At 39.1% G+C, this 15244-nt stretch overlaps 1 long non-coding RNA gene across 1 annotated transcript in view; it reads right to left on the bottom strand.

The window, feature by feature from the left end:
- Positions 1 to 1118: 1118 nt before the first annotated feature.
- Positions 1119 to 15244, bottom strand: part of LOC120098083 (uncharacterized) — a 109364-nt gene continuing 95238 nt past the window's right edge. Inside the window, exons 5-6 of the long non-coding RNA XR_015653142.1 lie at positions 5168 to 5251; positions 1119 to 2764 (exon numbers count right to left, since the gene is read on the bottom strand). This is a non-coding gene — a long non-coding RNA (uncharacterized LOC120098083). The remainder of the gene's footprint in view (positions 2765 to 5167; positions 5252 to 15244) is intronic.

The following is a 15244-nucleotide window of genomic DNA, read 5'->3' on the forward strand; positions in this document are numbered from 1 at the left end:
GGGAAAGGGGAATCTGGAAAGAGTTGGGGGAGGGGAACGAATATGATCAAAATATATTGTTTTAAAAATTTAAAATAAAAATATTTAAGAGTTTAAGGATTCCTGAGCAGGGATAAATGTGACCATCCTTTGGACTAAGCTGCAATACCCCCTAAATATGCACAATTAGATGAGGCAAGAAAGGTACGTTTCACAACTCCATGGACTATACAGTCGCCTAGGAATACCTCAGTCAAGAGGTATTCTTGACTTTTGAATAGGTCTCTGATGTTCAAGGAAACCCTAGTTTTAGGAACAGCTGAAGACCCAAGAGTTATCATCAGTGGATCTAGACAGTGCGAATGGAGTACACGTACACACACACAACACAGAGCTGGTTTTTAATGAGGTTATTAAAGATGAGAAAGAGGCTCAGCTTCTGCAATGAAGGCATTTCTCTACTGACACTGTTGTCCTTTCAACTGTATTCTCTGTCATGCGATGACTGGAATGCTTTAGTGTTTTCTTTCACAAACATACAACTAATAACAGTCTGCAGGTAGTTACATAAAAGAAACTCGGCATGTGAGCCTAGGCAAGGGTAAAGATCTTCGCCATTGATTTCTCTCTGTCTTGTGCCGTCAATCTCCTGTTTCCATTGGCCATTGTCTTAGGCTAAACACTTCTAGGAAAAATATGAGACTAGAACTTAAAATGGGGGAAGATTCACGTTGTCCTCCTCACAGTTTGAGAGATTTCAGTCCATCGTCAACTGTCTGTGTTGCTATGAGACCACAGTGATGAAGGCTACTATGGCAACTACAGCAGGATCTGGAGTGAATCCACTCACCTCAACCGGGGATGGGGAAAGCATACTAGTGTACATGTGCTCCCTCTGTTTATTCTTTATATTTTATCTGAGTCCTCAGCCTATGGGATGCTGCTGCCCACATTCAGGGAATGTGTTACCCTTTAGTTAATTGCCTCTGGGAAGACCCTTCTAGAAACACCCTTTACTTAAGAATGCTTTACTTATCGTCTAGGTGTCCCTATTCCAATCAAGTAGACAATCATCATTGGCCATCTCAGCAACTGATCTCCATCATCAACAGACTCAAATCTCCTCAACCTTTTTTTTTCCAAAAAATTTTAAAGATTTATTTATTTATTTTATGTATATAAGCACACTGTAGCTGTCTTCAGACACACCAGAAGAGGGCATCAGATCCCATTACAGATGGTTGTGAGCCACCATGTGGTTGCTGGGATTGAACTCAGAACCTCTGCGAGTACAGTCAGTGCTCTTAACCATGGAACCATCTCTCCAGCCCCAAATCTCCTTTATCTTAAGAAATAAAAACACAGCTTTTCTCAGTGTATCTTCCCTTAAGCATCTCCTGACGATGCATCTCCTCCTTCCTTTCTGTGTCTTTAACATTTTCCCCTGACATGTACCTACCCTTGCACAGTCACACAAGTGAACTTTCTAGAACAGCTATTACTTCACTCCCTTGCTTGGAATCTCATGATGGCCTTCTTCCCTTAGCCTGGCAGATGGTACGCTTTGAGGCCAAGTTCCTCTCCACTTGCCAACCTTGTTCCTGCTCCTTTATTGTCTGCTCAAACTACATGGGCACCTTTGTTGCTACCGAAATGCACTGTTTCCTGAACACTAGCAGGGTTTTCCTTCCCTAGTACCTTTGTCCCTATTATTTCTTCTGTCTAGATGACTAACATCCTAACCCCTTTTTAAAGTTTGGCCCTTCCCCTATTCTTCCAATAGTTGTTATGTAAATATTTCCTCTACTACAAGGAGGAGCTCCTTTTATACTTGAGTTTTTATTTTATTCATCTCTATATCCCATGTTTTGATACAATGCCTGACATAAAAAGATACTCAAATGTTTATTGAATTAAATTGCATATGGGTTCCATTTTTTTCTTCCCATTTCACTTTATACTATGGTTTTAGATGTACAAATCCTTATCAGTTCAACCTAGAAAGAGACATCTACAAAGACATAAAGTCAGAAAGCGTGTCATAGCTCCAGGGAGGCAGGTGTACAGCTGTGCATGGGTTCCGGCCTCTCAGGAAAACAAGTCATGGAGAATTACCAGGCCCCTCAGTCCTGAACTTTCTCTCCCCATGTGTTTTTTTATTTGATCTGCTAAAAACAAAGCCTCTGGCCTCTTGGTCCAGCAGAGATTCTGCAGGATGACCTGGCTTTCTCAAACGTGGACCTGCTCGACTACTCCCCATTGGCCAGAATCTACTAGAAACTGAGTCTTGGGCTAGCATGCTCAGGCCTTGGTGCTTGTAGGATCTGAGCAGGAAAATGAAATCAAGAAACTGAATTATTTTCTTCATGTGAAGCTTAACATTTGCTTTTGGGTCAAAGGAACAGATACATGCAGATCCTGTGTGGAGAATCTTATAGAATGCCACCCCTACCTTCTTAGTCTCTGCGTAGACTCAAATGGCCTATGAACTTCATGTACATAATTTTCCGGGCATGAGCTGAGCTGAGCTGAACTGAACTGCTGAGGTTTACACCATGAACAGAAGATCAGCACCCCAAAGGCTCCTGGCATGGCTTTAATGGTGTTGACTCGTGAAGGTTTCTCAGTGTCTGAAACAGTCTGGGTGGGAGTGTGCACGGCCATTCGTCATGGGTCTACGGTGGATAGGAACCTTGATGTTTTCTTGGTTTTGAATGTGCAAAGGGTAGATCTTCCCACTGCCATCAATTTTCCTTGTGTCCACACAGCAGAAGGGCTCTGTGTACTGGGAAGAAAAAAATACTCTCCTCATGATTTGTGTTGCACCTACATCTTCATAAACTGACTCTGAAATGGATGGTAACTTTATAAAAAAAAATGTTGGGTGTGCTTGACACTAGTAAGTGCACACAATACTATGATCTTTTATTATTGACAGAAATAATTTCACAACATTCCCTTTAAGTATGAAAATACATGGATTTTCTATGGGATTAACACTGGGAGGAAAAAAAAAACCAAGTTCTGAATCTTTTTACGACTTGAGACATACCTAGAGTTATTCATGACATTAAAATTTCAAATCCAATAAAACTATACTCATTTAGAAAGCATTTTTCCACTCCTCTATAACCCTCCAGAGGAGGATGAAAAAGACAGTCAATACGGGCAAGCCCCTATAGGAAAGAATATTTCTTACTCTAGTTCAAAGACTTTCTGGGAAGCAGAACATAAACATGCCAGAACTGAAATTGATGCTGCTAACTCTGGATTAGACTGGCCCATCCCCAATCCAAGGAGTCACTGGCTTTGCTGGCCATGAAACTAGTCTATGGCCAGTGTCCCAGACACAGAAAGCAAATGGTGGCAAGGGAGTTTCCCAAGTGCTACCCTGCAAAGTTAATAAAGCACAGGATGCAGGACTTGAGAAAGAGAAGTTGGAAGAAAATACTGGGTGTCAGTTCATGGCTCCTCAGTCTTCATTCCTCCTCTCCAGTGCGAACCACTCATCAACAGCTGGAAAACTTTGTACCAAAGCAGACACGAGCTGTGACATGGGTCTGCGTGTTTGTTGGTTGGAGTCATGTGAACGTTTCTTGAATATTCAATTTGCAGCTTTCTAGAGTTCTGGTAAAACTTTGTACAAAGTTTTTGCTATTGGGTTTTCTTCATCTTATTACTAATAAGTAACTTATAAGTAGAGTCATGATATGTGTCCCGTCGTCATACTTCCAGCAATTTGCCTTCTTAATGTAGAGCTTATATATTTTTAACGAGTATATATAATTCGTTGGATTTACATTTTGTTTGATTATTATGAAATGACAATATAGACATTAACATTTTCATTTTTATACTACGACACTTTTAAATTACTAAATCTAGTGGTTTGCTTTGGCATTATCGATCGAGTAACCAAATTAAAAATAACAAATAAGTTGCATAAAGCCACAAAAATCCCTTTCTGCCTTTCCCTTTACATCCTGGTTTCCATCATTTGATTAAATTGCATGCTTGATGAGTTCCTCAGGCTTATCAAAGGAAGATAGAACCCACCATACCTAAAACTACAGTCTGGTTTCTCCTGTGCTCCAGTGGCATAGAAATAACAGACCTCAAGAAATGGAGGTTGACCCCAAAGGCTTTGCTGTTTGTTTGCTCTCTTCAAAGCTACAGTTCAAACAGGGCTGGGAAATGATGGGTTTCCTCCTGGCTCTGTCAGAGATTGGGGTTCTTTCCTCACTCATTCAGCACCTTTGAGCCACATCAACCCATGAATGACTACGTGCTGACCTCTGGTCCTGTCTCACTATCTGCAGAATCCTCCCAGTGCACTTAGAGGCTCGGTCACCCTATTCTTTAACAGCAACAGGAGGCAGAGAACAGATCAAAAGACCAGCTTCCTTCAGAGGGTATTTGCAGGTATGACAGTCTCCCTCCTTTGTTTCAGTCTCAGCTTGTTTCTAGGGAATAGTGTTTTTCTCAGTGTCAAAGAGATAGATGGTAAGTGGCCCACCTAGGATTTAAATACCAGTGTAGCTGCTTCAAGAGCTCCCCACCCCCAACTGTAACACACATCTGAACCCCTTGAAGATCTGACCAAACACTGCTGACTCACACTCCCAGAGACTTAAGATGGGACCCACAGATTTATGGTTTTAATCAGAACCATTGTGATATTAATGCTACTGGAACATGTTGAGAATCACTGTGCCTAATATAACGCTCCCCACCATCACCCCCAGGCAGCTGACATTCAGGAGAAATCACACACATGTTCTATGTTAGCAGTAGCTACAGTCAGTCATATAGAACTGGCAGTCATATAGGACAGAGCAGGAGTTAAGAAACGCCAGAGCTAGTGATGTAATTTGCACAGTCTGGTACAAAGTAGACTAGGTGTCTGGGGTCCACACTTTGAAAAGATAGAAAAGTGTGTCACTTGTGGGACTAAAATACAGAGCTTTGTTTTCCTTTCTTAGCCTCTCAGCCTGTCCTGGTGTTTTGATTGGCTGTTTGGTAATAAGTAAAGAGTAATTTAAAATTTCCATTATTTGTATAAAATTTGCCATCCACTTTTATGCATATGTCAGCTTTGAAAACATAATTAGGAGCATTTAATGCAGAATCACTGGCATCCTATAATTCATATTTCAGAGTCCTATAAATGTGCCCATTTCATTCTTACCAGAGCAGCAGATAGGCAGGCTCCTCTCGCTTCCAGTCTTCTTGTGTGCACATTCTGCTAATGCTGTCTCTCTCTGGCTGTTTGCTAAGGAAAGATGTAAGGAAAAGGAGCTGAGGTGTCTTGTCTGGTTACTATTTCAGCTTAGGTAGTTAACTAATACAGGAAATAATCTAGGCACTGAAGGACCTTGGTCATTCTTGTTAGAATACCACTGTCTTCTACGTGAGTAGAAGCAAGTTCTAGTTAGAGCAAAGCAGGAGTTTCCAGGCTTCTGGTACCTCTCTTTTTCTGTCTGCCACAAACCATGCTCACTCACCTTGAACACTCACATGTGCCACAGAACACAGAGTTGGATACCCATGGTGCACTCGAATGCTACTTGTGAACAAGGTGGGCAAGGAATGAAAGAGTCTTAGCTTTGTACAGTCTCTTTGCTCAAACGCATTCTCTCCTGCTCCACTGGGCATCACAAAATGTAGATTTAATAACAAGACCATTATGAATTTCAAGGGCATTATTAATTTCATAAAAACATATAAAGTATGAATTATGAGTAACAGGAGGACATTAAACCTGCATGGGTTTAAATCTCTGCCACACTCAAAAGGCAGCAGGACCCAAAGCCAGCAGATTTCAGAGCTAGAATGATAATGTGTAGAAAGAGCAGTTATAAAAGAAATCCCACACTCAGAACTGGATGGGATGGAGGAAGTGGAGGGGAGAAGGAAGAGATACACATCAGCACCATAAAAATACCAAGGAAACCACATCCTGATTAGGAGAAACTTCCTTCCTCTTAGACCTGTGTTCTTGACAATAGGCCCAGAATCTAGCCGGCTGGCTTCTAAGAGGTACCCTCACTGATGAAGATGGCTGTTTGAAAAATTGTTTTCCTTTCCACCACCCAAACGAAAGTAACTTAAACTCATGTGTAAGAATCAAAGAAGACATAAAGTCATTTTATTATCATGGCTGCTGTATTGTCTCTCTAAAGCAAGGGTCTATCTCATAAGAGGCACATGTGTTATTGATCAGTGTAATAAAAGCATCAAAAAATAATTTCCAGTCTTCGGTCCCCGAGAGGGCTCTTTAATTTCTTTAATGACATTATAGAGAAATATATCCACTCATTTGTTAGTTTTTTCCTTGGAACTGTGCTTATTAGATCATGGTCTTATTGCCTTTGCTTTCCCTTGGTTAATTTTGTGCCTTGTAAGGAATGGTGCATGGTATGTTTGAGATTGCTTTGCAACATAGCGAACATTTTAGAAAAGAGTAATATATCTTTGCTTTTCAAGTTCCTATCACGGGAGTTAAAATTAGGCCTTGTATCTATTTATAGTATCCAAAGCAGGAGAAAATTTTTATCAAACTGCCAGTATCTGATTTCACACAAAATACAGTTATTTTCTGCCAAGAGATTAGATGTTCCAGGTTGGGGACTAAACTAATATGGTACATATCTAGTATTTAACTTTTTAATATGAATTTCAATTGAAAATGTGGCATAATCTCTGGGTTAATGAGCCTTTTAATGCCTGTAGGTAACGCCACATCAGGGCTCATGACCCATATTTAATAATTGAAATTAAAAAAATAGTTTGTAAATTTATAACTTTTAATATTAAACTCGAATTTCATGATGACTTACCAGCATCCTTTTATTATAAAACAAGATACAAGAGAAATGTCAATGTCTCTAGAGCTCTGGTTCTCAACCTGTGGGTCTTGACCCTTTTCGCAGAGGTCACATGTCAGATATCTTGCATATCAGAGATTTACATAAAATTCATAACAGTAACATAACTACAGTCGTGAAGTAGCAGTGAGATAATTATATGGTTGGGGTCACCATGACATGAGGAACTGTATTAAATGGTCACAGCATTAGGGAGGTTCTGAACCACTGATGTAGAGGCAACAGTTATTACTAGGACGGCAGGTTTATTTTAATTGTTTCTGAATTTATATTCTAATATTATTTGAAAATTGGGATTGTTTTTTTTTTTGGCTTTGGGTTTTATGTTTGTTTGTTTGTTTGTTTGTTTTTTTCAGAGCTGAGGACCAAACCCAGGGCTTTGAGCTTGCAAGACAAGCACTCTACCACTGAGCTAAATCCCCAACCCCAAAATTTGGGATTTTAAAGTAAATGATTTCTTTGTCAATGTTCTCTTAACCCATCCATGTCATAGAATTGTAAGCAGGGTATTTTTGTAGATCAGACATCAATTTTGACAGCTGTCAGTGTGTCTTTTATGTTTTGTTGGTTGCGTGTTTTTCTCTCCTGGTAACGGTTTGGCTATTTCCGGGTCTTTATTTCCTTACAATGCTATAACGAGCATCCTGGCACATGCCTTTTTGCTTACTCACAAAGTTATTCTCAAGAATGGTAAGGGAGAAAATAGAACTGATACTTCAAAAGATATTTTTTAAAAGAGCATTCTGCCAAATTGCTGTCAGAAAGATCTTGTCATGCTCCGATATCTGACTTTACTTTGCATCCTGTAAAATATTTGCCACTTGATTGGGTGACACTCATCTGTACTCCCAGCAGGTGGGAGACTGAGGCAGGGGGAATTCCCAAGTTCAAGATGAGACCTTGTCATGTACACACATGATTGGAAATCTACAGGGATTGTTAATAGTGAGAAAAATATAATATTTAAAATTGTACCACTGAATGAAATATATTAATATAAGAGAACATTAGACATGCTACAAATGCTTTTCTTGTATGTGATGTATAGATGTGTGTATGTGCGCTTATGTGGAGAAGAGAAGATGACATCTAATATCCTGCTCTTTGACCTTAGTCCCTTGAGACAGGGTTTTTCATTGCTGACACCAGCAAGCCCCAACGATTTTGTTCCCTCCACCCCTGCCTCCCACAAGTGATTCTGATGCTAAGCCCTTCTTTTTGGTAGTTAATTGAATATATAAACATACCTATCTGAGGGCATCCATATATTCGGTCGAACATTATTCTAGATGTCTCTATGGGAGTCTTTTTACCATATTAGCATTTAAATCAATAGACATGGAGTAAGGCAGATTCCTCCCTCACCATGTAGATAGATAGGCATCGTTAAATCTGTTAACAGTCTTAAAGGAAACAGCTTGATCTCCTCAGGTCTAGGGGATTCTGCTGGCAAACTGTCTTCAGGTCTACACTTCTGTTTTCTGAGTGTCCAATCTGCCAGTCTACCCTGCTCAGTTCCTTATAATATCTTTTAATTGACCAATCAAAGCATCTCTCCATCTACCCGTGACCCACCCCACCTGTCCATCTTCTTGTTTATCTGATTGTTGCAGTAAATATTACTTATTTTTTTTACCCAACTTAGACTATTTAGTCCCCAAATAAAAGACACAAAAACTTTATATTTATGATAAGCCTTAAAGCACTAAAGCCGGGCAGATATCAACCCTCTGTGTCATTTTGTCTACTTCCCCGTCAATAACCCTGAGATAAATCTGCTGCTTAGGGAACGGGTTGCATGCCTCCCGCAACCAAGAGTTATTAAGAGCTAACATGAAGTAGGCTGTCATGTGCTACGCTTAGGCAAACAGTCTCCCTAGATGTGGAGCTCCCAGTGGAAAACTAATAATGGCTCAGCCTAGAGCATGATACATAACCCAGGCCAAAATCTCAAAGCAGATACAATATGTTTGAGGATACGTTTGGGTACTAAGATGGGGAGGAATTTAAATAAAGTTGAATATGCAGAAGGATGTTAAATTAAGAGAGAAAAAATAGGACAAATACACCCACATAGTAATGTCCAAACAAGGGAAAAAGAAATAAAAACTGATATAAATGTGTTTAAGGGTACATAGATAGATACTAAATAAGTAAACTCATGATTTTGATCCGAATACTTGGGAGACAAAGACAGAGACAGATTGGTTCCTTGTGAGCCGGAAGCCAGCCTAATCTACAGAGCAAATCCAAGTCAGCCCAGGCTACATAGAGAAGCCCTGTCTCAATAAATAATAATAAACATGTATCATTGTAGAGGAAGATATTTAGACTCCATACAAGCTTGTTCTGATTTATCAAAATGAAAATGGTTATATGTTCAATGGTAATAGTGGCATTGTACATCCTTTTTGAAAGAGGTAAAAATGGAGTAGACCTGGATAAAAATGAGGCTGCTAGATTACATCAGTGTATATTTATAATGACTTCAAACCGCTGGACAAAATATATGTTATGTTGGGAGAAAGGCTTTATGTTTATGTCAACAGAAAAAGAAAGAATGTGTTAGATTCCCTCCAAAATAAAAAGGAGCAGTTTTGATAGAAAGAGACCTCCTGAAGATCTTGGCTACAGAAAAGGAGAAAATAAAAAGGATCAAACAAGCAGGTACTTTATAGTACAAAACCCTCGATCACAACAACTCTGAAACTGACTGGGTTATGAATACATCTCCAGCCAGAACGTCAGCTTTCATAGCCAATAATTCTTTGGCTACAAAGTCCACAAAACTTATCATGTCATCCTTTCAGTTGGCATAGACACAAATTTATATTACAGTTTTGGTTACAATCCAAACTAACTTAAGAAAGACAGATGTCTTTTATATGCTCAGATAGAAAGTGAAAAATTATCTTTGGCTAAACTATGTCCCTTGCACATCCCATACATTGTTGTTACAGAACTATGTACTACTTTTGAGCAATTATGTTCACAGAAAATGACAACCAAGGAGGCAGCACTGACAAGTTCCACCCTTAGAACGGTGGAACACCTGATCCTCCTTCAGACTGCTTCAATGCCATTCTAGAGAGACTTGCTTCCAAAATGGCTTCAAGGAGGGATTGCTCACCCTGTATGACCTTGCTGCATCCAGCCTTGCAGGCTGATTCAACCAGGTCTTCGATTAAGTCCTGCACTTTTCCATCCCACAGAAACTAGACAACAAATGCTACAGCTAGCTTTCTTAGGACTAAACATTTTTATAATTTTCTTGGGTCCCCCCAAAAAAGGAATTTTATGTCCATAATCAGCCAGAAGCAATTATAAGAAAACTATGCCACACTCCCAAGAGATACAATGGATGATTTTTAGTTGTTGAATGGATATTGGATATTTGTCATCATTTAATAGAAAATGGTTACAAATATTTATGGTCTTAGACAAGAGGAAATGAAATTGGGACCTTAGACTCAGGGATTTCTATTTTTTCTTTCCATTTCTCTATCCTTTCTTTTTTAGATAAAGGGAAAGGGGTTGAGAAAAAATGGGGGGGGGAGAGAGAACTATATAAAATAGTAGGATTAAGGGTAGATTATTAAATCTATTCTTCAGTCTAGAGCTATTGTATTCTCAAATAAGATTATTTTAATACACTAGTATAGAATTTTGTATATTGAGTCAGAAATAAGGTTATTTTTGATACATTGGTATAGGTTATTGTGTGTTGATACAAATTTAAGGTTTTTATTGGTATACTGAAATCTTTGTATATTGATATAAAATTCAAGGTTAATTTTGTTATGACAAAACGTATGTATATTTCAATGCTTATGTAGATGTTATGCTGATATGGCTCATTTGAAAATACAAAGTTTAATTCCAGTCCTTTTAATAGGTGCTATTGCAAACTGTTAATGATGGTTCAGAAGTGCAAGTTAATGGTCAGACAGTCAAACTCATGGTCATGTCTGATACTAGTCTGACATATGAATCCTGGGTTGAACAGATAATAAATACTAGAAACAAGCAATGTTTGCTTGTTCAGAAATGCTGTGAATAGGTAGACTGTCTTAAAAAAACCCAGAGACTCATGGAATATGGCATTTAAAGAAAAATATTTTTTATTAATTTAAGGCCTTTTTTTGACATTGAGACATGTCGTCTGGCAATATCCCATTCCACGTCAAAGAAGATGATGAACATTGAAGGACCTCCAATTGGAGATGGCTTTGATTATGGCAAGCTAGCCATTGAACAAAGAAAATGCCCTAATTCCCTCTACAAACAGAATGCTTTATGAAATGGGCCAACTGAAACACAGGCAAAGTTACTTCTGAACTCTGCCAAGACTGGGTAACCAAGTTCTTAATAATTTCTGCTCCACAAATAGGTCCGTCAGATATACGGGGCCAAAAGGCTGAAAGTAGATGCTCCAATGTTACCGAGAATATTGGGCACTGTCCATGCAGTCAGCTGTTTCTGTCATTTCTATAATATTTGGAAGCTGCTTTCCTAAACTTCCTGCATACTCAGGTAATATTTATTTCTTCTCAGGTGTCTGATGGGGCTGAAGACCAGACACAGTTTCACAATTAAGCTTAAGTTATAAAGGATCTAGAAAAATGACTTAGCTCTAAAATGTTTTTAGGTTAGTAATGCATGTTATGATAGAAAATGATTTAGATACAGAACTATGAACTTACCAAGATAGAATACTTTATCTAAAGATTGTCAAACATAGACTGGACTTTTTGAGTGTAACTATTACCTAATAATTTTTATAATTGTTTCATAATTGTTCTTACCATATGTTGTTTATTTCTATGAGAGAAAGAGCATTTTTATTAATACAAAACATGAGGAAATGTAGTAGGTTGGTCTGGTACTGCTAAATACCAAGTTCTGTTATCCCAAGATCTGGTTGCTCCAAGATGAGGAAATTCTCATGTATACCAGCTTTTGTTGTACAAACCTTGTTCCCTGAGTTATCCATGTTTGGTTAATAAAGATGCCTACAGTCTGTAGCTGGGTAGAAGAGATGTAGACTAGGATTTGGTTCTGGGGGCTTCGGGTGTGAGACAAAAGTATAGAGGAAGAGGGAAGAAGTCACATGGGGTCGGTGGATCACGAGGATATGGCCATGAAGGCTGGCCAATTGGAGTTGTAAGTATGTATGTAAGTAATAAATGTAAGCAATAATGGCCCAGGCAGAACATGGCAAGTCATATATATCTGGTTTATCAACAGGGAAATAGACAAAATAGCACAGATGGTTGATTTCTGCCTAGCTCTGGTGCTTTAAGGCTTATTATAAATATTTTGTGTCTTTTATTTGGGAACTATATGGTCTAAGTGGGGTAAAAAAAACCCAAAATAATATTTATCATAACACTGAATATTGAATTATACATCCTCTAAATTAAAACTGGAAAGATACTTTTTAGTTTCTTAGCACTAGAGTAAGCCTCCTTTGATCTCAATAGCATCTACTGCAATAGGTAAGAAGCAACATATGCAATGCTGAAACAGACACAGTTTCTGCTTAGTCTGCTTAACACAATCAAAATTATTTAAAATTGCACTAGACTGCCAGAACAATATCATTAAAAAAAAAAAAGAAGAAGTGAGAGGCATAACTGAAGAAGAAGTCAAAACTAGTTGGGAAGAAGTCAAAACCACAGTTATTGATAAGTAGTGTGATATCCCTCTAGAAGAGGCTTCCTACTTTTGCATAGCCTCTCTGTTCTCACGTTGGACTCCAGTTTCTCCCATCCCTGTCCCTTTATGGTTTCAGTACTTCTGCAAAGTGTTTCTAGGGATAAAGCTTCCTGCCTGTTATTACAGCTTACTGTTGCCGGTAGGTTAATCTTGGGTAATGCTAGTTCCACGGAACAGAGCTCTGTCTTCACAAACTCATCTTTTCATACATACATAAGAAAAATAGCACCTTAGCAAGCCTGAATCATCCCTACTTAACATCTTATCAAATAAAAAAGAGAACATGTAGTGTCCCTCAACTTTAAATTATAAAGTTTAAATTAGAATTATAGTCTAATACATTATTATGTATTAAAAATATAAATTGAAAGTCTAAAATGCACTTGGTTCTGCTGTTTATCTATCATACATTCACTACACAGAACACTGTAGAGCACTATTTCTACTTATAATCAAGTGCTGATGGGCGTGTCAGCTCACTGCCACAGCTCAGTGTCCTGAGAGAGTACTGACCTATGTCACCCAACCGTGGAAAGATTGGAACTGGAGAAATTCCAGAGCGACTGAATGCACTTTCACCCCAGCATGAAGTCAACCTGCCATAAAGCAGGGACTATCTGAATTTGGCCAAAGGCATATGCCTAAGTGAAAGAGACAGGACTGGGACTCTGAGGCCTTGGCTCCTCATCTATTGCCTTTATCCAAGAGCTGCACAGACGTATAAAATAACAGCAGGATTTTAGCACTTGCATATATTACAAACTACCCTCAGTACTTTCTGTCAATTAACCTTTTAAATTCTTACAACAGCATGGTGAAGTGAACTATAATTTGAACACAACTACATTGACTTTTTTTTTTAATCACCATTGCAGCTCTTAAGGAAAAAAATCCCCTCCCCCATGTATACATCCAGGACTTACTATTCTTTGAGAGGGAGGAGAAGGGAAGAGAGAGAGAGAGAGAGAGAGAGAGAGAGAGAGAGAGAGAGAGAGAGAGAGAGAGAGAGAGAGAGAGAATATAGGAAATGGGATCTCCTAAAAGGTGAAGATAGGAAAAACTCTGAGCCTGGCTGGGTCCTCATCTCTCCTGCACCATTAGACTATTCCTCTGGTCATTCCCAAATGGTCATTCCCAAATGTTCATTCACCCGATTCTTGGGCATGACCCATGTCAGATAGTAATATGAATGCATTTCTGGAAATATAAAGGACTTCAATACATAGGCCTAGGCGTGGAGGGAGATTGTTCCTCTTCCTAGCCAGACATGTCTTCTCATAAAGCTGTGTCATCTTGAGAGACCATTGTCAGGATGAAATAAGCCAATTGTCCTCTCACTTAACCGATGTCTTTGACCTGGCATGGATACTATATCTGTTAGAGCATGTGCTGGAAGCCAGTCAGCATAAACTCTGGGCCAACTCTTGCTCATCGGCTGAGAGCCCACAGGCAACTGGTAAAATCTCATTTACTTCGTCACATTATCCCTTTCTTTCTTCACCCGTGAAGTAGGGTGGCCATGGTCTCTCTTAGTTCTAGGAAGTATTGAGTGTGCTCATATTGTAAAGCCTCAAACAGGCCCTGGAAGACAGAACTTGTTGAATGACAACTGGCCATTGTTATCAGGCCATGCCTGTCCACCCTAGAACTATTGAGGTTAATCTGAAGCTCATACTAGAGGGGTAAATGTGACAACAACAGCACTCACAGAGATAGCTCAAAGTTCCAAAGAGGGGCACCAGATCCACTATATATATGGACATAGGGAGTCTAAGCTGGAGCATTACCTGGCCAAGGGCAAAGGATAATGGTTTTAGAATCAGCCAGTCCTGAAGGTCAGGAGCCATGACACAGGACAAGCCCTTGGGTTAGCACATGAGAAGTCTATTCCCTGTTCTTTCTTTCTAGCTCCATCTTGCCCATCAATATCATTCCCTATAGGTAGCTCCACTCCATGGCATAACATCACACAGGCAGACATGTGACATGTTTGGGTTTCATTGACACTCTGGGTAATTCCTTGACATGATCTTTTTATCTGAAGATGGATGACCATCTGCAAGCCTACAGGTTTCCTCATTACTAACATCAGAAACACAGCATTTTCCCTATAACCAAGTGGGACCAATCCACCAAAACTAACAGTGCTAAATGCATATTGCCACTATAGTATTGTAAACCCCAATTCCCTTAAATCAAATAGAATAGCCTCACTTAAGCTAAAGGTGTCCCCAGGCAAAAGAGAACTACATCATTAGCTTACTAGTTCATTGGCTCCTCCAGACTTGCCTGGATTTATAAATATAAATTAGTTCCCACTTCTAAATTGTCAGTCTTGTTTTACTAAGCACATATTTTATCTGGAATGCTTGAGGAACACTGGGAAATATACACAAGGAAATTTTTTAAAAAGGCGAAGATTTGAACTAGAAGGTTCATTTAAATAAAAACCATAATTGTTTTTAGAAAAAACATACCTGTACCCACAATTTCACTTCCCTTTACATATAGAGTCTTAGATATGAAGACTAAGGAGTGCTTGCACTTGCATGCCTGTACATGCGCACACACACACACACACACACACACACAGACAAAAACCATGAACATATGCATGCACACATACATACGCACATTCCTTGGCTCTGTAGACAGATTAC

The sequence above is a fragment of the Rattus norvegicus genome, chromosome 1 (genome assembly GCF_021556685.1).
Source record: "Rattus norvegicus strain SHRSP/BbbUtx chromosome 1, alternate assembly SHRSP_T2T, whole genome shotgun sequence".
Taxonomy (NCBI): Eukaryota; Metazoa; Chordata; class Mammalia; order Rodentia; family Muridae; genus Rattus; species Rattus norvegicus.